At 43.1% G+C, this 26,152-nt stretch overlaps 1 protein-coding gene across 4 annotated transcripts in view; it reads right to left on the reverse strand.

Annotated features, from left to right (window-relative positions):
• Positions 1-7,401: 7,401 nt before the first annotated feature.
• The window catches only part of Cd55 (CD55 molecule (Cromer blood group)), a 58,526-nt gene continuing 39,775 nt past the window's right edge, over positions 7,402-26,152 (reverse strand). Inside the window, exons 10-11 of one of the 4 annotated variants that reach the window (XR_008719547.1) lie at positions 16,098-16,138; positions 15,612-15,633 (exon numbers count right to left, since the gene is read on the reverse strand). The gene's annotated coding sequence lies outside the window, so the exon portion shown is untranslated. Of the gene's footprint in view, positions 7,442-15,611; positions 15,634-16,097; positions 16,139-26,152 lie in introns of those variants that run through there. The other 3 variants (XR_008719546.1, XR_008719544.1, XM_055602296.1) reach the window with 3 other exon arrangements.

A 26,152-nucleotide genomic window follows, 5' to 3' on the forward strand; every position in this document is an offset into this window, starting at 1 on the left:
GGCACTAAGTGAAGCTGAGGTATCATTATTTTAATTATGCAATTTCAAGGGCATGGAATTACCCCCTGGTTCTATCACCTCCTAGGTTGACACTCAAATTTGAATTCCCAGGACAAGTCCCAGAAGGCTCCTCCTCCAGGGAACTCCCAAATCTCCACTTCGCATTTCTAAAATGGGCTCACCACCTGCCCTCCAAATCTCCTCCTCCTCTCCCTCCTGGCATTGTGGGCAGAGAAATATGATTTTACGGAGGGGTGGTAAACACAGAGAGGGGTGGCAAAATTGACTGAGGAGGCCACCTCTGGAATCAGAGCAATCATACCACAAAATCTTGGAGTGGGAAAGACCAGGAATAGTTTGAAATATTGAAGGAGTCTTGAAATCTTGGCTTAGACCTCATTTTCACCAATTGTGAGCCCTGTGGTGACAGACATTGTGTGTGCCCATTGTGTGTGAAATACCATGGCACTGATCATGTGAGCTAACATAGTGGACCATCTTACAAAGCATTACTTACCTTTATTAGTTTGGTGCTTACACTGGGAATTCAAACTGTCCCCCAGGCTGTCAATATCAAGGGAGGTGGTGGCTGAGTCCTGCCACCCACAGAGGATAGGAGGTATGGATTTGGCGTCTCTCTTGATTCTCTTTCCTGCGTTTGGAGCAGTCGTCTTCCTGGGGTGTGGTCAGTCACCTGTGAACATGGACACTCACTCTCCGTGTCACCCAGATGCCAGGTGGGCTAACTGCCGGAGCTCCTGGCCAGCAGACACTGTGACAGACACCCGCCACTCACAACCTGCCCGTTGCACATCCTCTCACAGTCAGGGTGGGAATGCAAGTTTAGAATTAAGTAGAGGGCTCCTAATTTTAGCAAAGTGGGTGTTGACAGGAGAAACCCCACATCACTGCGGTTCCCAGCTGGGGATTTGCAAGGACCACCCATGACAACCAAACACAATTTGACTCATAATTGTGAGGATTTACCAGTTAAAACAGATATTCATTTTTGTTCCCAATGTTCTATGAAAAAACTTACATCAGTGACCAAAATTATATTCTCCAAGTTCTAAGCAAAAACAAATCATACCAACTATTGCTGTGTAAATTACACAATTATGCTTTTTTTCCCACATGTCTCTAGCTTTTGAAACTGTCAGTATGAAAATCCTGCTCCTGTTATTTACTCCCTTCCTCTAGACATGACAAATATGCTCAGAGTTAAACTCCTTGAGGATATCTCTAAATCCTACTCATCTGTCTTACTCACTGTTCTATTGCTGTGAAGAAACAACATGACCATAGCTGACTTATGAAAGAAAGCACTTAATGGAAGGCTTACTTACAGTTTCAGAGGTCAGCCCATTATCATAATGGCAGGTACCATGGTGACACACAAGCAGACTGAAGAAGTTCTACATGCAGATCCATAGGCAAGAGAGAGAGAGAGAGAGAAAGTGACACTGGGCCCTGGCTTGGGCTTTCTGAAACCCCAAAGCCTACCCTCCCCAGTGCCACACTTCCTCCAAGGCACCTCCTAAACCTTCTAGTCCTATCAAAGGGTTCCCTTCCCTTGTGACTAAGCGTTCAAGTATATGATCCTGTGAGGCTGTTCTTACTCAAACTACCATGCCATCCTTTGGGTGCTTACTGAATTGTACATCAGGACTAGTTGGTAAAGCCATAGTCAGTAACCAAGTGTAACATGGCAGACTTGTCCCCTTGCAGTCACCAGCAAGGGGATTCATCATTATGGCCATTGTATAAATGGAAGAGGAGATGTGTGTTCCTGTGTCATAACGTGAGTGACAAAAGATGTCATGAGACAATGCTCATGACCAGGGTATCAGCTCAGAAATGGAAGCCCCTTAGACTGCAACTCTCTTCATCCCTCCAGCGTTATCTCTGAACCCAGGTGCTGGGGCTAAGTAAGTGGCTAACTTCTGGCTGATACTTACCTACCTTGTAGACATGCTTCATACCTTCCCTTTCTTCACCCACCTCAACTAGAGCACTTGAATCTGGAAAGTGAGAAAGAGATCTTAGACTTCCACTGTGTCTTCTATGACCCTTATTCCAGATAGTGTTCATTAAGTCAGGATATGAAAAAAATTACTCAACTAGAAAACTAAAATAAATTATTTGGAGGTGACCTCACTTCCAGCTCATAGGAACTGAAAACTAAGAAACCATGGGCTTCTCTATTAACATTTCAAAACTGGGATGAAAGGAAGATGTTAAATAATGCATATTAGAAACATTTGAGTTGACAATGTCAAGAAATACCATCTAAAATATTATTCACAGAGAAAAACAATTCACATACGTCTAGATTCTGACAGTACAGTGTAGCTGATTAGACAGAGAGGCATTTATGCCTTTTGGAATACATTTAAAAATAAGACACTTACATACATCATAAAATACAGTTAAAAATCATACAGTGATTTTAAATTAGCTTCTGACCTTCAATATGACCTTCAATATTAAATACAGTTATGGGAGAATTAATAAATACACTCCATACAAGAAAGGTATGATACCGTTTTCCTTTCATCTCTCCTGCGAGAGGGATTTGCAAGCTTTGGTTTTCATTGTGTTTTCCTGTTTCCCCTTTCTGCATGCCTCCTTCACCCATTACTAGTGTATTAAAATGGATGGACTGTTTTGTATAACATAGTTAATTTCTTGGTGACTACTCTCAGAGAGTACATAGGAGAAATCCTTTTGATACTTGCCCATTGGTCACACATTCAATCAGAATCTTTATTTTAACTTATCTATATTTTAAATCTCTCTTGTTAAAGAAAACTCCATTAATAAGTATACATTATAAAAATAGTTTTCTTATTCCTTCTTAGTTGTGTGTGAATTACATACAGTAAGGGTAGTCATCATGGAACTTTCCTGCATATGTATTTTGATTATATTCATTCCTTATCACCTCCTTCCCCCTTACTGGTCACTTTCTATTCTTCAATTGTCCTCTTGCATTCCAACTTGCCTCTCTATTTGTTAAAAAGAATCAGTGGAAATTCTTCATATGAAAGGAACCAGGATATTTGTCCTGAGGCTGGCTCATGTCACCTAGTGGAAGATCTCTAGTTACATTCACTTCTGCACGTGGCGTAATTTCATTCTTCTTTGTGGCTGAATAACACTCATCCATATGTATGTACAGGGGCTTGCTCACCCATCCGACTGTTGATGGACACCTAGGCAATTAGGCTGTGTCCTAGCCTAGGGTATTGCTGATAGCGCTGTGCTGGATGTGGATATAGGGTGTCTGCATGTTGGTTCTGCTCCCTTTTAATGTATACCTAGGAGTCAGATTGTTGGCGCACACACAAGTTCTGATTTGAATTGTTTAAAGAAACTCTGGTCTATACTGATTTCCAAAGAGCTTGCACTAATTTGCATTCATAACCACAGTGCATAGGGATTCTGCCTCACTGCATCCTGGCCAGCGTTGTGTTTGTTTATTTCATGATAGCCATTCTGACTGGGGCAAAGTGGACTTCAATGTAGTTCTGATGTAAATTTCACTAATGCTTAAATATATTGAACAATTTTTATGTATTTATTGCCATTTGTACTTCTTTGAGACTGTTTAGTTCATGACCCATCCCCCCCCCAACACACACACACACACACACACACACACACACACACACAGGTCAAATGAATATAATGGACATCTACACAGTGTTTGCAGCAGCCCATAGAACTTTCTACAAAGTAGATCATATTCCCGACATAAAGCAGGTCTTACTGAATACCAAACTTGAAGTGATTTATTTTTGATCAAACCATAATGGAATCCAAGTAGAAGTCAATAGAAACTAGACAAATGCTTAGGGACTGAACAGTACAGTTTCAAAAAGCGAGTGAGCAATGGAGACATCAGTGGAGAGATTTTACACATCCTAGAATCAAATGAAAATGAAAATACAACTTTCCAGGGACTTTGGAATACAAAGGCAGTGTTAAGGGGACAGCTCATAGCCATGATTGTCTACATTTAAAAAGGAAGGGCAAAGATGTCAAACATATAACCCCCTAGTATATCTCAATGTTTTAGCAAAGCAAGGATGAACAAAAATTGCATAATGGAAAATAATGAAGATTAGGGTACAAACTAATGAAATGGAGAATAAAATGATATCAATCAATGAAGCAAAGACTTTGTTTTGTGAATAGATAAATGCCCAGGACAAAACTTCAGCCCAACTATCCAAATGAAGATGAAACAGATGATGGCTGTGCTGGGCCATGTTGGTATGTGTAGCCTGGGATGCCACCAGAGGCCGTGTTGATGCCTGTGATATGTACTGCCACCAGAGGCCATGTCCATGGTGTCCATGGTGTCCGTGGATAGGGGCTGTGTTGAAGTCCGTTGCCCATGTTACCACCAAAGGCCATAGGGATGTTTGTGGTCTGGTATGGCATGGCTGGTACTCTGTATTCAGATGTTAATTACTCCTCCTCCCCCATTCTTATTGTTCTATGAGCAGTCCCTCACAGATACCAAAAAGGTATTGTGTGACTTTGCCTCCAAATTATCTGATTGGCTGAATAAATATCTACACCTGGGCAGGGCAGAAATGAGGTGGGGGGGGGCCAAGGTTCATCTTGAGAGAAGGATCACGGGAAGGAGAAAGAAGGCATGAGAGAGGAGGAGAAGGAAGGGGAGACTGCCATGGCTTAGTGTGAAGAAGAACCACATGGCTGGGAGGAGTTTACTCTGAGGATCCTCGTGGCTGGAGAGAAGCAGCCCAGATGCAAGCATTTTGTTATTTTGGATGGGAAGTAGCAGATAGCAACTGGCCTGGGATGTGGGTCTGGGAGATAATGAGGTAGCTTAGGAGATGGATATCTGCCAGCCCTGACTCATTTAAACCCATCAGGTCTCTGTGTCTTTTATTGATAGGATAGTGGGGTAGACAATTGCCACAATAATCTGTGAATCAACAATAAATATTAATAGCCAATATTTTCTACAACAGTAGTCTGTGCTGCCACCTGAAGCCATGTTGATGTCCGTGGCTCAGGCTGTAGATAGAACCACGTGGAAGTCCCTGCCACTGACTATGAAGGACAAGGAAGCTTCTTTTGCAGTGCTATCGATGACTTTAGACTCACAGTTGAGAGTGAGAAACGTGGAAGGCTTTTGCGACAACCTCCCGTCGCCCCTGAAGTCGGGGAGGAAGGGGAAGGAACAGTCTAGACAGGAAGCCATTGAAGAGAACACTTAAAAACTGTGATAGGAGTGCTGAAGTATAGCTCTCCAAAGTTGATGGCTTCTGGTGAGGGTGGGGTGGGAAAGGACTGTTTTGTTTAAGGGGCTAGCACTGAGAATTTGACTCCAGGAATATGTGGGCAACAAAAACTGGACTTTTTTTTCTTCTTCCACTTTTATTTTGGGGGAGGTCACAAGGGAGGGCTGGCTCAGGTATGTGAGTACTTGGACCTAGTTGGTGGGGCTGTTTTGGGGGAGGGGGCTATGTTAGCCAATTTAAATGCTTCCAGGTGATGGTCTCTGAAGGAAAGGCTTATGCATTCTGACTGGCTCAGTTCTCCCTCATTACTAGAAATAGCACACAATTTCTGCCCACATTTCACAGGTGAAATCAGTGAGCTCTGTAGATGGGTGTAAGAACATCCAAGCTTGCACAGTTACGAGTAGCAGATCAGCCTTTCAAAACTAGGCCATTCAGCCCCCAGAAACTACCAACCACTCAAAATAAAACATCTACTTAGAGAGAGACTTTTAACTTAAATCTTTTATATTCCAATGCTTATTTCCTTAATTACTGGGTTAATCCCCTTTCCAATTACCTTACAACAGGTTATTAAGCCTCAGCTGGGACTCCTTAAGAGGTGCAGGGTGGAGACTGCTTCTGGAGAAAGTCAGCTCTATTTTTGGACAACAGTATTGGAAAAATTCTTTACATGGAGCTAAATTTTGCCTACTGGTTTTCTGTATGAAAAGAACAGAATGGTTGGAAAGCTCAGGGGACGAGAGGCAAAACCATGAGGCTTGGCTGTTCAGCTCTGTGGCTGCTGGGAGACAGCTGGTGAAGGTCCAGCTGTGAGGTCATGCCTTCTTCTGTATGTTGATGTCCAAAGTCCCACCACAGGCTCATACATGAAGGTCAGCAGAGTGGTGCCATTGGGAAATACAACTTTTAAGAAATAGGTCCATGTGAGAGGTCTGATGTCATTAAGGGTATGCCTTCAAGGGAATGTGGGATTCTGTGTTCTTTTTAATGTTTTTCTGGCTTTTGTTTGTTTGTTTGTTTGTTTTTTTTTTTTTTTTTAATTATGTAAGTATTTTATTTATCACCGAAGAAAAAACACAGCAGCAAGTTCTGTGTTGGCTTCAATAAGACCATGGTTACTCTAACACAGCTACTACACTCCAAAATTGAAGTCAACACAGTCATCACTACAAATTACTTGTTGAAATAATCTATCCTGAAGAAAGAAAATTAGGAAAAAGAATTTAAACAATTCCTCCAAACCACACATTTATAAATATTGTCATATTTAAAATGCTTAAAAGGCATGAATTAGTGGAAAAGCAGTTTTCTTTTGGCAACAGAAAAAAAACAAACCCACAACAGGTTACCAAATGCTCTAGGAATCCAAAGCTGTGCTGTTCTGGACCTGCACTTGAGCAGCACCATCATGATGATGACTACAAAAGGCTTTATACTCACCTCTCTCAAGTAAAGTCTACGAAAACCCCATTACAACCAGTGTTTGCAATGCCTACACACTGATCAGAAGCTACAAACTGCCTAAATGTAGTTAACAGAAAATACCTAACAAGGTATGTTCCCATTACTATTCATGGGAAAGCTGTCAGATCCATTGGCTTAATGGGTTTTCAAATGTTTTAGGAGAACCTTACCTTATTCCAAATTAATATCTGATATTTGAAAATCAAATTGTTTGTTTGTTTTTAAGACAGGTTATCTCAGTGTCACCCTGGCTATCCTAGAACCCACTCTGTAGAACAGTCTGGCTTTGAACTCAGACATCCACCTGCCTCTGATCCCGGTTTCTTTAACATCTTTTATTTTATTAGGTGAGTGATAGTACGTATTCTCAGCATATGTTGCTTTATCATGTACCCACAGCAACATGATCAACTGAGTCACCATAAGTCTCTTCTCTTTGTAATTGGGTTATTTCAATGAGTTTGTTATAGTGATGGCAAATTGTCGCAACCCTCCGTGCTGCACCTGAATGCCAGGTGCCTCACCTGAACTCTGCTGACCTATTCATGAGCAGCAGCATTCCAGTGACGGGATATTTTTCTTTTGTGACTCTGATGTTTAGAATATTTCATGCCTTTTCAGAAGTCTGTATTCATCGCTGTTTTCTTTACTCAAGCAATTGACAAGCTCTCAAGTAACATCTCACTGGCTGGTACCTGAAAAACAGACTCAAAATTGTCAGTTCTCATCAAGGTGTGGTAGTCCTGTCCAGTGTCTACTGTGTGCCATCTCACCTTTTTTCCTTAGTGGTGAGCTTCAGCTTTGAGCAACAGCGGAAATCATAGCCTTGGATTGCTCCAGCCAGAGAGGATGTTTAATAGTTTACACAGGAAACAAAATGGTATTTATGTTTCTATTTAATAGAAAATCAATATTTAGCTATGATCTACTTAGAAAGTCTCTCCTTGCATGCCAAAAGGAGGAGGGGGTGAGTCACGGCTCTTGAAAACTTCCCCAGGGCCTCGGTGCTGAGAGGAACAAGAGTCAACTGATGGAGCAGAGAATAAACTCAGGAGGTGCAGACAGAATGTGCGCATGAGAAAGAAACCTGAGGTCGTCCCTTGTTAGTGCCCACAGCAAGCAGGCTGGCCTTTTCCTGCCTCCATTACAGGACGAACCTTTGCTGAGAAATCCCTGTCATTTTATTACATAAAAGCTAAGCTTTGGTGATTATGGCTAAGAAGTAAAAATATTCCACAACAGACATAAAGATGGGAGGATCAGAAAGCAATTTCCCCAGCCACCACATAAGGGCTCAGAGGAAATCCATTCCCAAGTGGTCAAGGATTTCTCCAGAAATTAGTAAAGAGAACAAAACCTAACAGACTATGCCAGTTAAAACATTTAGTTTACTGTATGTTATCTCCTATTGTTTTCATGTTGCTCTAATTACTATAACTTCCATCTTGAAATAATTCATCCTTTTCTAGTAAAGTGCTCTGATATTCAAGACTAGTAATAAGTGAGCTGGAGAGATATTTCAGTAGTCACAAGCACGAATTGCTCTTACAGAGGATCTGAGGTCTATGCTCAGCATCCATATGTGGGGCAGCTTAAAGCCCCCTGTAACTCCAGCTCCATGGGGATCTGTTGTCTCTGTTCTCAACACCTCACCTGCGCACACACACACACACACACACACACACACACACACACACAAAAACAATAGAATAATTCCTTTCTTAAAAACCAACAATACATCTCCTTGTAACATGCCATAGAAATTTCTGTCTGAGCCAACTGATATTTCATTATCACCTGCCCAGTTCTGGGACTTAACACAAGTAGCTCAGGTCAGCAGTCCTTTCTGATGCTCAGGTACCCCACCCCCACCATAAGAGTTCCACAGACATCCCCACTCCTAAGATTGTGTGCATGCAGAGCTCAGCATGGATACATGCTTGCTTTGCTTCTCAAGACAATGGAAGCTTTTGAGCGAGGTCCATCCTAGAGCAAGGCCCATCCCACAGCCCTATTCCACCCTGTGTCTCATTCTACTAAGTTTCAAGAATACTAGAAGAAACATGGTCACTAGTCAGGACAAGGATGGTTTAAGTAGACCATGTCAAGATGGAAACGGAGGCTGTAGTCATGCAGCCATTGGCCGAGGAATAAAGTCGCCAGAGGCTAGGAGTGGAAGGGAAGAATTCTCCCCTTGGCCTTCAGATGATGCAAGTATTTGCTTGTGTTTTAACACCTTGTCCCCACAGGTCTCCAGTGTGCACTTCCCCCAGGTACTATATTTTGGGTCATTTTTTATTGTAATGCTGGCAATAACACTGAAAATATAACAAGAAAGTTTCCCATTGTGGCTAGAAATGCCATCTCTCACAAAAGATGGATTTCTTTGCTTCCAATGCACAATGATTTCAAATAAAATATGGCAAAGGCCTTTGGAAGGGGGTTGTAGAGAATCAGCGTTTGATATTATGTGCTCTGGAAATGAAGATCTTGAGGTCACAGATCTACAAAGAAACACTGAATGCTAGGCAGCATTAATCCTAAAAGGCTGAACAGAATCACCTCTAAACACCAGATTGACTTTAGGGGCAATGCTACTTGTCCGGCATTTGTCACAGAGTTCCTTATCCAGAAACCCAGGCTCTTCCCTGTATAAAGGCACTGCTGCCTTTAGACTCGTCTATGCAGCTTCCTCCCATACTCATCTAGAGCATGCCATTTGCAATGGAATGAGGCTACTATGGGGCCAATGGATAGAGGTAACTCCATTACCTCTCAAAACATGATGCAGGCATCCAGAACTCATAGTCCTCCAAATGTCCTGCTTTCAAAAGCTCCAGCAGGGTTTTCCTCTAGACCCATGCCCTTCAAGGAGGAGACGGCACTCTCTGTGTGCATCTTGGTGGTGAGGAATGTGCAGGGTACTGTGAAGCGCAGTCTGGGCTTGGAGATGAGGACAGGAGTCAGGCTGGGTCCCAGAATCCACCTGTTCTAGCAGCACTTCAGTTTTGGAGAAAGATGTTGGTAGTTTGCGCCTCAAACATGGCCTTCTGGTTCTTTACAAAGGTACAGCTCTCAAAGAATGTTTATTGAGCATGCATTCTTAAATAACTTGGTTAGTAACTCAAAAATTTGCAGAAGGAATATAATTGTTCCAAACATGTCTTTCCCCTGGACCCAGTAAACTCAGCATGGCCCTGACTCAGATGTGTGATGGTTTTAGAACATTCTGTGAAAATAGAGTATTGAGCAATCAGCCATTCATCCAAAGAGGGCGTACGAACAGGACCCCAGCTTGGAAGTGGGCACAAGTGTAAAAGACACTTGGGACTGTTTGTTATCAATTTCAACTTGCCACAAATTAGAATCACCTCACTTAAAGAATTGTCCTGATGAAGAGAGCACAACTGCCCTGATTGCCTTGACTTACTTTGATAGTAGCCAATTAAAAAAAAGAAGAAGAAGAAGAAAAATATTTCAAAGGAAATTGTAAGTAAAGTAAACCGTCTCTTCCTCCATTGCTTTTGATCATGGCCTACACCACAGCAACAGAACTCTAAGACACTTGGAAAGGACTTGACCATTGAATATAAGAACTACACCAAGGGTGGAAACGGCTGCATTTCAGAAAACAGATAAAAGGGCTCCTCATCCCTGAGGGACCTAAGATTTTGGCTATAGTTTCGAGAAATGTAAAGTTGGGGATAACTAGGCTGATAGCAAAAAGATCTATGAGAATTCAAAAAGGAATGAACCAAAGTCAATTAGAATTCTCCTAAATTCTATCCTTGTTCTGACAGGTGGCCATATCTCTTCTAGAATTTATAGTCAGAATCTACAGATACCTGCCTTTGTATATCGGGTCCACATAGGTAATCCAGAGTGACCTTAGCTCAGGATCCTAGCTTATTTATGACTGCAAAAATGTATTTGTCAAAATGAGGTCACATTTGTACATTCTGACTCTGCAATAATGAATTTTGCTATTTGGGTAACAGTCTTTTGTGTACCCATAAACTGAATGCCAGCTGTGCCCACCGTGACTTCCAGCCTATGTCAAGGTCATAAATGTTGGTCTAGAATTTCAGGCCCTCCATGAAAGTTAAACATCATTCCTATGGGAAATAAGCTTCAATTGTGATGGAGAAGTGAGGAGGAGAATACAGTCATCAGCAGAGGAAGGCTATGACAGTTCTTAGGATTGTCCTTGCCAGACCACAGCTTTGTAGAGAACAAGTATCACCTGTCTTACTTTCTAAGACTGTTCATGGTATCACAAGCATGCCTAGAGAATAAATTTCAGATCCCAAACAAATTCTATTTCTTTTCCCCCTGGCAAAGAGAAAGGAAAAAAGAAGTAATTGCCTTCCCATGTTTTTAAATTACATATCTTCATAGCACCACTGCATGGAAGATGTTAATATTCATATTATCATGTATGTGGAACTGAGGCCTTATAGCCCTGAAGCATCTTGACAGACCCTACAGCTAGTGCTAAAGACTTGATGTACAGGTGCTCAGCCTTCCTAGGGCCTGCGAGCCCTGAGCTGAGTCCAGAGTGGCCCTGCTCTGCACACTGGCAGCCCTGCAGGATTGATTTTTTCCCCTGCCTTGGAAGCAGCTGTGAAGCATTTCACCAGCTGCAGGAGAGCCAGAAGATGGGAAAAGACATTTCTCTCTGCTTGCACTACACTGCCACCTAGTGGACCAATAACTGGAATGAAGAGAGCATTTCTCCTTTTGTTGTGTTTTGTTTGTGGGTGTGTAAATTTTGCCTTTTAAAGCTGTGACTCTGTCTATACTTCCACTAAGGTCCTATACTGCCTCCAGATAGCCCTGTCTTCTGTGACACTTTGCTACATGCGTATGCCTCGCCTGTCACCTGCTTGATGCCCAACTTCAACTGTAGGAGCCCAATATCCAACGTCAGGTAGATCAAATCATAAGAAAAAACACCTTCTCCCCCAAATTACATTATGAAGATGTGTCTGTTTTAATATGAAGAAAACTTCAGTGGCCAATACACCAGCTTTGAAGCATCTTTCATACCTGAAAACACAATTCATAGCTCATCAAAGCTACTGTACACACTCAGGGAATGAGTTGAGTCCGCTGCTGGACTCCCTGGGCATCATGAGTAAGTGCAAAGTCAGTTCTCTCTTGGGCCTTCGTGTAAACATGGAATGGGAGGGACAAGACTCTCACCCCATCACAAACACACATTCTGAGCCCAACCTCGGCCAGGTGCTGTATCAACTCGCACAAATTAGTGGACAGAAACAGCACACTCTTATGATCCAAGGATGCAGGTATCATTCTACATGAGTCTCACCAACTGCAGAAACCAGGGAAGTAAAAGGAGCACATGGCAGTTCTGGGAGAATGAACTCTAGAGACAGGAGTAGAAAGTAGAACTTGGCTGTTATGAAGGGAGAAATGGAAAAAGGGAAATGGGGTGGATGAAAAGAGAAACATAGAGAGAAGGAGAGAGAAGAAGAAAATACAGAATACTAAGGATGTTTAAAAATGCTTTAGAAAATGTATTATTTTGTCTTTAAATACGTATGTGTGTGTGTATATATATATATTATTTAAGTTATATATACATATATATAACTTAAGTTATATATATTTATTTAAGTTATATATATATATATATATATATATATATATAACTTAAATAATATTATAACATTTTCCCAAGAGCCAAAGACTAACAAAAGCCCCAGTGCCCGAAACGGTGCTTTTGTTGGTCAGGGAGTTCCAAGAAACTCTCAAAACAAGTCGATACTATTGCTGGTGGCCTTCTTCACCTTCTAGAACATTAAGGTAAGAACCTATCGCTGAAGGGTCTTGTGGTACACCGCATACTTTAGGCACTGGCCTTGGAGGAATAGAGATGGAGTTGACCTGGAAGTCTCCTCCATCAGGAGCAGTTCTCATAGTATCTGAAGGTTCTATGCAAGCTATCAAGGAAAATAACAATAGTCCTACCCAACTGTAAGTCACAGCAACCAACATGGTAAGGTATCCTCAAGAACACAGCAGTGTCACTTATATCTTGGGGATGGCTAATTGGACTTATGTTCTACTCAGTAAAAGAGAATTTGTGCCTGGTACTGTATACCTACACAACTATCTGTGCCTGGTTCACTCATGGACCCTAGGGGAACATACTACTAAGATACAGAATACTAAGGATGTTTGAAAATGCTCTAGAAAGTGTATTATTTTGTCTTTAAATACATATGTGTATACATATATAATTTAAATAATGTTATACCATTCCCCCAAGAGGCAAAGACTAACAAAATCCCCAGTGCCAGAAATGGAGCTTCTGTTGGTCAGGGGATTCCAAAATCAGTATATTTTTCCAACTGCGTTCTAAATATGTGTCCTTACACTCACAGATAAGTACAGCCATCACAACTCATCAACAAGCAGACGGAGACCGTCACAAAAAATTCACAAGTGGTCAAAAGGTAGAGAGCAACTGACTGTAGGATCCCACTCCAAAATCATACATGTGCAGCACAACCCCTACTCCTAAAGGTCAGGAGACCGCACACAAGAGGGTGGAAAGAGTGTGAGAGGACCATATGGTCTTCTCCATGATGTGGAGATGCACTCCCTGAAGTCTTAACAATGTGATAAGCTAAACAAGACCTGCACAATGACAGTTAATATCCCAAAATTTCAATGTTGCCAGAGAAAATCTCAGAAGGCCTCAGTCCTAATGGAGCTATGGGCAATTTATGTCTCCTACAAGAGGAAGAATCACTCTTCCCCAGGGAGAAGCCCCTGGACAGATTATCCAATCCCAAGTGGCCATAAACATATACAGAGATGAGCAGCACTAAATGGACTCAGCAGGCTGTGTTTATATACACATAGGTTTAAGTGTGTGTGTGTGTGTGTGTGTGTGTGTGTGTGTGTGTGTGTAACAATAGCAAAGAAAATGTCATGAATTTGAGAGGGAATGGGGGAACATGAGAGGGGCTGGAAGAGGGAAAGGGTGAAGTGGAAATAATTTAAATACAGTAGTCATGTATGAAATTATTAGAATTTAAAAATAAATATAACAAATAAATATCTTGGGGCCTTTCCTCATCTATGAATGAGTGAATGAATGAATGAATGAATGAACGGATGAATGAATGAATGAATGAATGAATGAATGAAGGAAGGAAGGAAGGAAAGAAGTTTCTTCTGCTGGTCACAGGGCACAGCTTGCCCTACTGACTTTTCCAGTTTGTGGAGGTGCCTGCCCTCAGTGGCCTGACTCTTCCTTCATCTTCAAAACCAGCAACATCAGCCCAGCCCTCGCCAAACTGCTTTCTTGTTGGTTCCCTCTCTTCCCTGTCTTCCTCCCTGTGAAGGACTCTCATTCAGCCCACTTAGAAGATGCAGGAAAATACGGGCATTCTGATTTTCAGGGTGTTTTCTTATTTTCAGGGTGTTTGATAAACAACCTTAATTCCATTTGCTTCCTTAGTGCCCCATTGCCAAGGAGAATGGAACCTAACCAATGGGCCTGAGCCTCTCTGTGAGGACGGCGGGGCACTGTCAGACCCCCTCAACACCCCAAAGGAAGGGAAACATGGCCCAGGAATGGGGTCAGAGAGACAGGTGTTCCCTACCTTTCCCCCTCCTCCTCAATACCGCAGAGAGGTTCAAAAGTCTATGGACACAGTCTACCTTCACTGTGTACAAAGCCACACTTAATAGCCTATACAAGTGCAGAGTCAGGTAGTTTTTAGTATAAATTGCAAGCTTATTCCTGGAGTGAGGCTTTGTCATTATTTAGCATTCCCAAACTCAGTTTTTTCATCTTTAAAGATAATTTTGGGAGCTATTTTAAAGTCTTATGAATTTGTAGCACTTACTATAGTTTGAATTTATAATTTGATATTTTATTTAAGGAATTTGCGTGACTTTTATAGATAAAAGGCATGGATTCCTTAAATGAAGAAAGCAAGAAATAATCAACTGAAGAGATGTCTCATTGGTTAAAAACATGTGCTGTTCTTGTTGAGGACCCAAGTTTGGTTCCCAGTACCCATGTCAGGTGGCTCAAAACTTCCTGTAACTCCAGATCCAGGGGGATATGACACCTCCAGGCTCTGAGGACACCTGTACCGAAGTGTGTGCATACGCTCTCTCTCTCCCCCCTTCCTCCCTCCCCCTTCCTCCTCCTCCTCTCTCTCCCTCTCCTTCCCTTTCTCTCTCTTCCTCCCCTCACACTTAATGATAAAAAAATAGATCTAAAACAAAAGGCTAAAGCACTGTTTTGCACATTGAAGATATAGGAGCAGGCTAGAGAAATGGCTCAGCAGTTGAGAGCATTGGCTGCTCTTCCAGAGAAACCAGCACCCTCATGGCAGCTCACAACCATCTGTAACTCAAGTTTCAGTGGATCCAACTCCCTCACACAGACATATACGTAGGCCAAACACCAAATGTACATAAAAATAAATAATTTTTAAAGTGCTATAGGAAATACGCCTAAACCCATGGTTTTAATTTAGCCCCGTGTGTCCTCTGATTCTTCCAACAGAATAGAAGAGAGAAAATTTCCTTCCCAGTTTGATAAGACCCAACTGGAACTTCCCTAGATTTCCATAAACCTCACAGGTGCAGCACTGGACATGGCCTCAGCTTAGATCCTGCTCTCTGTGAACCTCAGGAGTTAGCTGAAAGGGAGTTGAAAAATCTAGACGCTACATACAGCCCCCAAGTTGACCTGAATTTAATGTTGATGTACGAGGGACTGTAGGAGAAGGATGCTCAGGGCAGGCTGACATGCCATCCTGGGTTCACATGGTCAAGGCCAATAAGCTGGAGAAGTTGCCAAGGTGACATTGCAGTGTCCAGATGACAGTGGTACCTGGAAAAGAAGATCTGTGGCACAGAGGAAGACAATGCAGCCAGTCCTGATGAGACCTGATAAGCTAGGGTCAGAGGGAAGGGGAGGAGGACCTCCCTATCAGTAGACTTAGAGAGGGTCATGGGAGGAAATGAGGGAGAAAGAGTGGAGTTGGCAGGGGAGGAGGGAGGGGGCTACAGCTGGGATACAAAGTGAATAAACTGTAATTAACATAAAAAAAATAAAAAGACCAACAAGAAGAAGAAGAAGATCTGTGGTGATGATGAATGTGCCCAGAACCTTGCCAAGAGCGAGTTGTAGAGCCTGATGTTTGAGAAAGCTTCATCCCCTGGTTATGTAGATGCCCAGGCCAGACACTGATTCACTGTAGAGACACCTGGCCATTGAGCCCAGGGCTGAGGCTACATTCCAGCAGAGCCTAGGAGTTAGGGAGTCCCACCAGAGCAACACTGGAAAGGACATACCCTGGACCCCACCAGCTTGTTCTTCTCTCCCTTGCTGGGAACTTTAAAAAAAAAAAAAAAAACTTGTTATTGATTGTGAGTTTCACATCATGCACCCCAGTCCCACTTCCCCCATCCCCTCATAGCTGCCCTTCACGCTTCCAACCTCCCCCGTAAAATGCAACACACACACACAAGCATAGAAAACATTTCATCGTGGAAGCTGTGTGTGACGCTGTGTCTCACAGTAAACCCCTCTGTCCACAGATCTTCACTTGCAAATGTTCCTTTCAATGAGTCATCAGTCCCGTTCAAGGTCTCTGGCTTCTGTGACACCATCAATAATGGATTCTCACCAGGACTCCTCCCAGTTACCCTGTTGTCACGCTGTGTCATGGAGACCTGGCAGCTTTAGATCAACAAGACTAGCCTTTTCACATGTCCTGACGGTTCACAAATAATAGAGACATGAGGGTAGACAGCTCAGAGTCCTGGAGCTGGGCCTTGGTGGTAGCCAAGCTGGTCAGGGCATCGGCTCTCTCTTATCCACACCACCAGGGAGAGCTCTCCAGCACTGCCCCAGTTTTGTCAACCAATGCCACCATCGTCGGGAAACAGAGCCCGCTCTCCCACTCTCATGTCCTCAAGGCTCGCTCACCTGTGCCTTTGCCATCAGGACCAGCTCCACTGTGTGGCCCAGATGAGGTGTAGGGCCAGACCTCCCAAGTGCTACAGCCAGTGAGGGGGTAGGGCTAGCTCTCCTGCCCTCATGTCCTTGGGGCCAGCTGTCCCACAGGTCTCAAGGAAGGAGGTAGAATGTCATCATCCCTGCACTTACACCACCTCCCAGCAGAGGGTGTTGGGACCAGCTCTCCCTGTCTCACGCCCTTGGGCTGCTCATCTGCACCCACCCTGCATCCACACCACCAGGGCTGGCTCTGCTGTGCTGTCCAGGCGAGGTGCAGAGACAGCTCTCCCCTTCCTGACTGCCTGAGGTGGAGGGGGCATCTCCTCTGCACCCGTGCCACCCCACGGCAGATGAGTGGCAGGGTCAGCTCTCCCACACTCATGCCCTCAGGGCTGGCTCACCCAACCCCTCCAGCAGAGCCAGCTGTGGTCTGCTGCGCAGGTAAGTTGCAGGGCCGGCTCTCCCAAGTGTTGCCTCTGGTGCAGCAGCCAGTGAAGGTGGCCGAGTCCCGCACAGCCTCTTGCCATCCCCATGCTCCCCCACCAGGGATGTCCCCACGTCCTCTAGTGGTAATAGGAGCCATGGACATCAACACTGACCCCTGCCACTGTGTAGCCACAGACTGAGGATCCAGACATGGCCCTCAAGGCTGCTCAGGCTGGGACTTCACCATGGCCTGGGGTAGCAGGGCTGGCCGTTCACAACTCTCAAGCCTCCCATTCCATCTCTCTTTTTCTCTTCCTCTCCTACCTGTCCGCCATCTACTTGCATACAGTGGTGCATCTCATTGGCCACATGGCTGGCGGGCCTCTGCACAGCATCCTCCTGTAGACCACCTGTGCTGTGCACCAGAGGGCAGGCCTGGAGGTGGCACGGTGGCCCCCAGATCTGTCTTCCCCCTCCCACACTATGCTGCCTGGATTTGGTTTGATTTGATTTTTGTGTCCTAGGTATAAAACAGGCCATCAAGCCAGCATGAAGGACTGCTTTGCCTGTGACTGACAGAACACCACCACCGATAAGGTATCTTTTTCCCCATTGCCGGGGGTGGGGTCAGGGGGACTGGGAACAGTTTTAAAGACTGTCTCTACTTAACTTTTAGAAGAAAGGGTTATCTCATCCCAGATATTGACAGGCATGTTGTCCTAGTCAGTAACGTTAATTTAAACCCTAATCAAATCAGAAACAACCTCCTCGGGGATGGATATGCATTATTTATGCAAACTGTTCAACACTCCCTAAGTAAGTAAAGTGAGGATAATAAAACTGAGACCTAAAGAATTCAATGACTTTCCAGGTCTACACAGGACATGAAACAAAGTACTGATACTCCTTTTCAGCTCCGGCCCTCTTGGTCCCACTCTTATGGGCACCACAGGCAAGTATTTACAAACAAGTCTAAAACAGATTTCATCCACTTTTGCATTTTAAAAAATATTTACTTACTTAGTTTGATGGTGTGTGCGTGCATGTGTGTGTGTGCGCGCGTGTGCGTGTGTGTGTGTGCACGTGTGTGACATGCAGCAGAGGACAACCGTAGTGAGTAAGCTCTCGCCTGCCACTTTGTAGGAATCTGGGAGCCAAGCTCAGCTTGTGAGTCCTGCATGCCGATCCCCCTGCCCGCTGAGCCACCCTGTTGGTCCGACTTTTGCATATTTTTTTATTTAACCACTCCCTCCGCAGAAAGAAAACATCCAGACTTGGATCGCCCCCATATCACACTGCTAGGACACATAAAGGGACACCAACAGTAGTCACACTTCTATTGCCCACGGGAACGATTCTCAGAGCATTCCTAAGGCAAGGTGCTTCACTTTCCTCTCTAGATTGCACCATTCATGAACTACAGCACTAACTGCAAGCAGGGCAGATGGAAGCAGCGCTTGCTAGCAGTGGCCATTCGTGAAGCCAAGGGAGGACAGCAGTGCAGCACTGTCCGGCACTACCGTGCAGCTTGTGAAAGAAGCGCCGATCCCTCCCACAGAGCCACGGAACTCACATTGCCTTTGCTCCATACAATTCTTCATTCCCACAGCTGCCAAAAAGGGGTCGATGAACTGTTGTTTCAAGCCTCGCTAAACCAGTAAGTTAAAAACATTGTTTAATTTGAAATAATTTTTAAGCAGGCACAAAAGAATGCACAGATGCTGGCTCCTTTTTAATGTCAACTTGATACTGGCTAGAGTTGTTTGGGAAGAGAGAACGTCAGGACGAGAAGCCCCTGTTGGCCTGTAGGCAAACCTGTAGGGACATTTTTTTTTAATTAATTACAGTTTATTCACTTTGAATCTCAGCTGTAGCTCCCTCCCTCCTCTCCTCCCAATCCCACTTTCCCTCCCTCTTCTCCACCCATGCCCCTCCCTCAGTCCACTGATCCTAGTCTATCAGGTCTCATCAGGAGTGGCTGCATTGTCTTCTTCTGTGGCCTGGTAAAGCTGCTCCCCCTCAGGGGGAGGTGATCAAAGAGCAGGCCAATCAGTTCATGTCAGAGACAGTCCCTGTTCCCATTACTAGGGTACCCACTTGGACACTGAAATGCCATGGCCTACATCTGTGCAGGGGTTCTGGGTTATCTCCATGAATGGTCCTTGGATGGAGTATCAGTCTCAGGAAAGACCCCTGTGTCCAGATTATTTGGTTCTGTTGCTCTCCTTGTGGAGCTCTTGTCCCCTCCAGGTCTTTCTATCTCCCCTTCTTTCATCAGGTTCCTTGCACTCTGCCCAAAGTTTAGCTATGAGTCCCTGTCCTGAATCCCTGGATGAGGGACTATAAACTGTAAGATGAAATAAACTCTTTCCTCCCTGTGAACATTTGTTCTTTGTGGGTTTTTTTTTTCTTTTATTGAAAATATAGTTTTCCCTCACATACTATGTCCTGATCATGGTTTTCCCTTCTACCCTTCCCTTTTGTTGAATATTTACTAAACTCTTAAAGGTTCTACTAGCCCAGCTAGCCCCTCAATAATTGAGACAGAGACCAACATATTTACTTAAACCACGTTAGCACAGTAACTGGGCAAGTATGATTTAAGCTAGTTCTCTAAGCTGGTCTGATTATCTCCCAGCTGTATTCTCCGTTACTTGCCAATAAGACGCCCTGTCTGGGCTAGGTCTGCTCCATGCCACATCCTCCTCCCCCATCATCTTCCTTCTCTCTCCTTTCACCTCTCTCTCTCCGAGACCCCCAGCCCGGACCAAAGCTCTGCCTGCCTCTATTCTGCCCAGTAATTGGCTGTCAGCAACTTTATTTTTCCAATCAGAAACTATTGGAGAGCAAAGTTTATGCAATATCATTGAGTGTACATGAGAATATACTCTTCCGGACTGCAACCAGATCTTCCACACCAGTATTTATTATCTGAATACATGGCAGCACTAGACCAACCCCCCCCACCCCCACTTCTTACCCACTCCCTTCCTATCCAAAGCCTCTCCCTTCCTGTCTCTCATTAGTTAAAAACAGGTTTTAAGGGAGAATAATAATAATAATAATAATATATATATAAAATAAAATGAAACAAAAAGTAACATCTTATAATGGGTAAAACAAACACAAGGAAAACAGCCCAAGAGAAGGCGTAAGAATAAGAGACCCACTAGCTTACACACACAGGAATCCCATAAAAACACACAGGCTGCAATCCAGCTAATCCAACAATGGCGGCCTATGAAAGAAAGGCCCAAGAATCCGGTAATTTTTCAGTCTACAAAGCTGGATGTTTCGCTGGTCTTCAGTGGATGCCAAAATTCTAAAAAAGTAGGTCCTGGTTTTCTTTCTTTTTTTTTTTTTTAATGTAAAGTTTTTCTTTTTTCTTATTTTTAAATAAATTTTTATTTTTTATATTATCCTGCTCTCTCATTCCCTCCAAATCCCACCCTCTCTCCCTCATCTCCTCCCTGCCCCTCTCTAAATCCACTGATGGGGGAGGTCCTCCTCCCCTTCCATCTGATCCTAGCTTATCAGGTCAAAGTAGGTCCTAATGCCAGTGAAGGAATGGACTTCCTAGCAGGGCAAGAGCAAGCAGGCAAAGAGCAAACTTCCTTCTTCCCTGTCCTTATATTAACTTCCAGCAGGGGTGGCCCAGATTAGAGGTGGCTCTTCACATCTCAAAAATCCGCACTAGAAGTGTGACTGCCCGCCTAAAAGATCCGGATTGGAAGCGGATCTTCCCATTTCAAATTCAGCAAAATTCCCTCATCCGTGTGCCCCTCCATGTTTGGATTTTAGTTAGTTGTCGATGTGGTGGAGATGGCAAACAAAAATAGCCATCGCAAACAGTAAACTGGAAGACGTAGTACATACACAGAGCACCTGGTGAGACCCACTCGGCCCTCTGCTTGCTGCCTCGTATTTAGAGAGGAACATGCTCTGTTTTCAGACACACACATGTTGTGCAATAAACACATCCCTCTCCTCAAACACTTAACTTTCCTTTGTCGTGAAATCTGCAAGCTTCCTTCTCTCACCCATAGACACGCAGAGCACACTCTGGCTACTGGAGAACTTCCTATTTCTCTTGCTGTCACTTAGTGCCCATTGACTAACCTTTCTCGGTGCTCTAAAAGTTGCTTTGGATTTTTAACGTTTTCCCCTTCAGTGGCTTAATTGCAGGTGGCAATTGTCCTGTTACAGCTGCACTTATCTCTTTTATAATGAGGAGACGATAATGAGAAAAGATGCATTAATGCATAACAAGGCTCAGAATGTATCATAAAGCATTAGCTAATAATTTCCCTCTCCTGGTAATAGAGTTAGAGATGGTTTCCCATCTACTTAAGAAATAGGCCGCATTAGTCTCAAGGGCCTGTGACTCAGTGTTCCATAATTTGCATAGGTCCAAGGTGTAAGCTAAGGTGCCGGTTGCCTGATGAAGCCATTTTTTTTTTCTTTTTGAAAACTGAAACTAATAGGTAACAAGAATAATTAAGTATATCTATTTTAAAAGGTCAGTGGTGTGAGTAAATGGTTAACTACACTGACCGTATAATGAGAAAGTTGAAGAGAATGTTGTGGAGTTTTTAATTTTATTTTTTTCAGTAACAAAACTCAGTAAAAGCTAGCCAAGCTGGGAGATTTACTAATTTATAGCAATTAAGTAGTTAATTAGAAGTCTGTAATTATCTTTGCCACTTCATTAAGAACTCTGTGCAGATTTCCTAATGTAACTTGTTGGAAACCTTACTTATCTTGGTTATTGGAGTTTTATGAAGAAACAGCTTTCAGTGTGTGAAAATGACTGTCTCATTAAAACTTTGCTTCTCTATCCACAGAAGAACACATCAATTCCTAACAGTATAATAGTTCTGGGTTTGCTGGTGAAGTGTGACTGAGGGCTGGAGGATAGAGCCTATCCTTAATCACTAAGGCAGAGGAGGATGTCTCACAATGCTCAGCTGCTCAGCTGAGGTCTACCTGCTGTTGCTGACAGCTGTGCTCACTGCTTTGTGCTGCTTTTTATTGATTAGCATATATGCTACGCTAGTGTGCTAGGGTTTGGTTTTGTTTTGTTTTGTTTTGTTTTTGTTTTCTGGCTTGCTTTTGTTTGTTTTGTCAACTTGATACAATCTGTAGTCATCTGAGAAGGGGGAACCTCAACTGGGAAAATGCCCCCAGCAGGTTGTCCTATAAGCAAGCCTTTGGAGCTGATAATGAGGTGGAAGGGCCCAGCCCACTGAGGGTTGCCACTCCTGAGACAGGCGTCCCATTATATATAAGAAAACAAACTGAAGAAACAAGCTGGCGAGCAGCGCTTCTTCCTGGCCTCTGCTTCAGTTCCTGACTCTGGGTTCCTGCTTTTGAGTTCCTACCTTGGCTTCGCTCAATGATGGACTGGGATGTAGAAGGGTAAACCTTTTCCTCCCAAGTTGTTTTTGGTCATAGTGTTTATGACAGCAAGAGAAAGCAAACCAATACAGCTAGTTTTGTAACTTGGTAGTTTGTAAAATGTTGACAGCACAGAGAGAAAAAAACAAAATCAATGAGAAGACTGTCCATGACATGAGGGCTCTAAGCTATATCTGACTAAGAGAGCCTAAATGAACATGAATCTCTAGAAAATAAATCAGAATACAACAGGTGGTAGATTTGAAGGTGCCTGTATTCCTCTCAGTAGGGCCACCCAGGTGAGCATCAAGCGCGTCCACTGACCTCTGACGCGGCTGTAAACAGATGAATAGGATCCCAGCTTCATCAGGTGAGGTATGGAGTATGAACTCACAATGGTTGCCAATCCCTTATCTCCTCTCTGGAGTATACCATGGTATACACCGTGGTAGGCATTTCCTCTGTTTCTCAAACTGATCGGCCTGTGTTTAATCATGGTGGCTTTGTCACCCAGTGAATGGACTGTCATTTTTAGCCAAACTATTATAGTTGGACATTTAGGTCCTTTCAATTATTATTAATATTTTTTTGCAATTGTAACAACCATCAATATCTAGCAATGTTTCTTCATTTGAGAATTATTTCTCATCTGATTTTGCCAAGTGTATTGGCTATATTCAATATTTTATCAAATTTTATCAAACCCCATTACAAAGAGTATATATATTACACACACGCACAAATAAATAAGTAGTGAATAAATTACCAAGAGAAATTTCTTTCATATCTGTGTTGGCCATTTATATGTTTTCTCCTGCAAAATGTTTCTTTTGATCCTCGGTCTGTTTTTAAAAATCCAGTGTATTTGTTTTCTTGCTATTGAGTTATTGAATTCTTCAGACACTTTTCCCATTAGCTGATATATAATTGGGGAATATTTTCTTTGTCCTATGAATTGCTCATCATTCTGTTGTTTCTTTTGCTGAGCAGAAACTGACAAGTTTGGTTATTGCCCCATTTGCTTGTGTTCCCTAAACTTCCAGGATTCAATCTAAAGAGTCACTGTCCAGATAAACATCATGCAGTTTTTCATCTCCAAGTCTCTCCCTCCCAACTCCCCTCTTTCTGCCCCCTATCCACTTCTCCTCTGTTTCTTTTCAAAAAAGAGCAGCCTCCCAAAGAAATCAACCAGCCATGGCATATCAAATTGCAGTAAAACTGGGCACTACCCCTCATATTAAGGCAACCCAGTAGAAGGAAAGGGTCCCGCGGGCAGGGAACAAAAGCAGAAATAGCTCATGCTCCCACTGTTAGGAGTCCCATAAGAACACCAAGCTACACAACCGTAACATATGCTCTGAGAGCCTAAGTCAGTCCCATGCAGGCTCCCTGATTGGCAGTTCTGTCTCTGCGAGCCCAGATTCTGTGGGTTTTCTTGTGCTGCCCTCGACCCCTCTGCCTCCAACAATCCTTCCTCTTTTTCTGAAGGATTTCCCAGGCTCTACCTAATGTTTGGCTGTGGGTCTACACATGTGTTTCCGTTGGTTGCTGGATGAAGCCTCTCTGATGACAACTGAGCTAGGCACCAGTGATATGATATGCTGAGTATAGCAGCATGTCATTAGGCATCATTCCATTGACTTATTTTTTTCTGCCATTCATGTTTTGTTCTACTCTAGGTCTTTGGAGCTATCTAGCTTCTGGTTCCTGGCCCTCCAGGCAGTGTCAGGGGTGGGCTCCCTCTCATGCCATGAGCCTCAGTCTGGAACAGTATTGGGTAGCCACGCCCACAATTTCTGTGCCACCTTACCCCAGCACATCTTGTAGGCAGGATAAAGCATAGGTTGAAGGTTCTGTGACTCGGTTGGTGTCCCAGGCCCTCCACTTGCCTGGCTGCTTGTAGATATTTATTTTCCCCAAACTTAGTATTGACAAGATTGTTGAGTTTCCACTGTTTGTTCTTAACAGCTTTGTTGAAAATCAAATAAACAAATACGTGTTTATTTCTGGACTTTCTACCCTATTCCATGGGTCAGTATGTCTTTATTCTAGGCCTGTGTTGTCTTGATCACATGAGAGTTTATAGTAAATGTTTTAAAAACAGTGTATAGTTCAGAACAGTTTATAGTACATGTTTTAAAATCACATAGCAGGAAGTACCAGGTGTTACTCTTTTCATTCAAAATCGTTGGCTTTTCCAAGTCTATTGTTCCTTATATGAATTTTAGAATTTTTTAAAATTTTTATGAAAAATGTCATTACAGTTGTGTCAGGAATTTCACTAAACCTACAGACACTTGTTATATGGGCACTTTAACAATATTAATTCTAATCTATGACGTTCATTCATTTCCACTTCTTTATGTCAGCACCATCAATTTCTTTCAGATATTTTTATAGTTTTCAAGTATAATCTTTTACCTCTGATTAAACCTCGGATAAAGTACTTTATAAGCTATTGTAAATATGGTTGTTTTATTGATTTTTTTTCCAATATTTCACTGTTAAATTGTAAAAACACTACTGATTGCTGTATTGATTTTGTATCCTGCAACTTTACTGAATTTGCTTACCAGTACTAACATGTTTTTAATGAAGTCTTTAGGGTTTTCTATATATGAGATCATTAATCATTTAGATAATGCAAGCTGGAACTACAATGAGACATCTGTTAAAATGACTGTTATTAAAAAGGTAAGTGGTAACAAGTATGGTGAGAAGGATAATCATTCATTATGGAAACTGTACAGGAGTTCTTTAAATGATAGACATCTAGGGGATGGAGGGTTTCCTCAGCAGTTCAGGGCAATGACTGCTTTTCCAGAGGACCCAGGTCCAATTCCCAGCACCCACATGAGAGCTCACAACCACCTATAAGCCCAGTTCCAGAGGATATGATGCCTTCTTCTGTCTTCTGCAGGCACCAGGCACTCAAATGATGTGCAGACATACACGTCCACAAACAACCACACATATAAAATAAATTTTCAAATAAGCAACTAGAAATAGAATTGTTCTACACTCCAGCAACCCCACTTTGGGACAACTGTCAAAAGCAATAGAGTTAGCACAGCAAAAAGATTTTTAGTCCTGCGTTCACTGCAGAATCGTTACAATAGCTAAACCACAGAACAATCATTTTCTTTAGTGACTGAATGTATGGAGAAGATGTGCAGTAGTCAGGCAGAATAATGTTAAGGCTTCAAAGGAAGCAAGCCCTGCCCACGTACCCCAACACGGGTGAACCGAGGCATTACACTTAATGAAAAACCCAGAGCAGCATACTGCACTATCTCAGTTGTACCTGGAATCCTAAAACAGACTCAGAAACAGTGCAATAGAGGGTGGGGTGTAGTTCACTTGGTAGAATGTTTACCTACCATGCATGAGGCCCCGAGTTCTAGCCACAGCACCCATATAAGCCAGTTATGGTACACACCTGCCATCCAGTACTGGGAAGTAGAAGCAAGAGGGTCAGAAGTTCAGGCCAGCCTAGGTTACATGAGACCCTGCCCCAATAGATAGATAGATAGATAGATAGATAGATAGATAGATAGATAGATAG

This window comes from Psammomys obesus, unplaced genomic scaffold (assembly GCF_907164565.1).
Source record: "Psammomys obesus unplaced genomic scaffold, mPsaObe1.curated_primary_1811, whole genome shotgun sequence".
Classification (NCBI taxonomy): domain Eukaryota; kingdom Metazoa; phylum Chordata; class Mammalia; order Rodentia; family Muridae; genus Psammomys; species Psammomys obesus.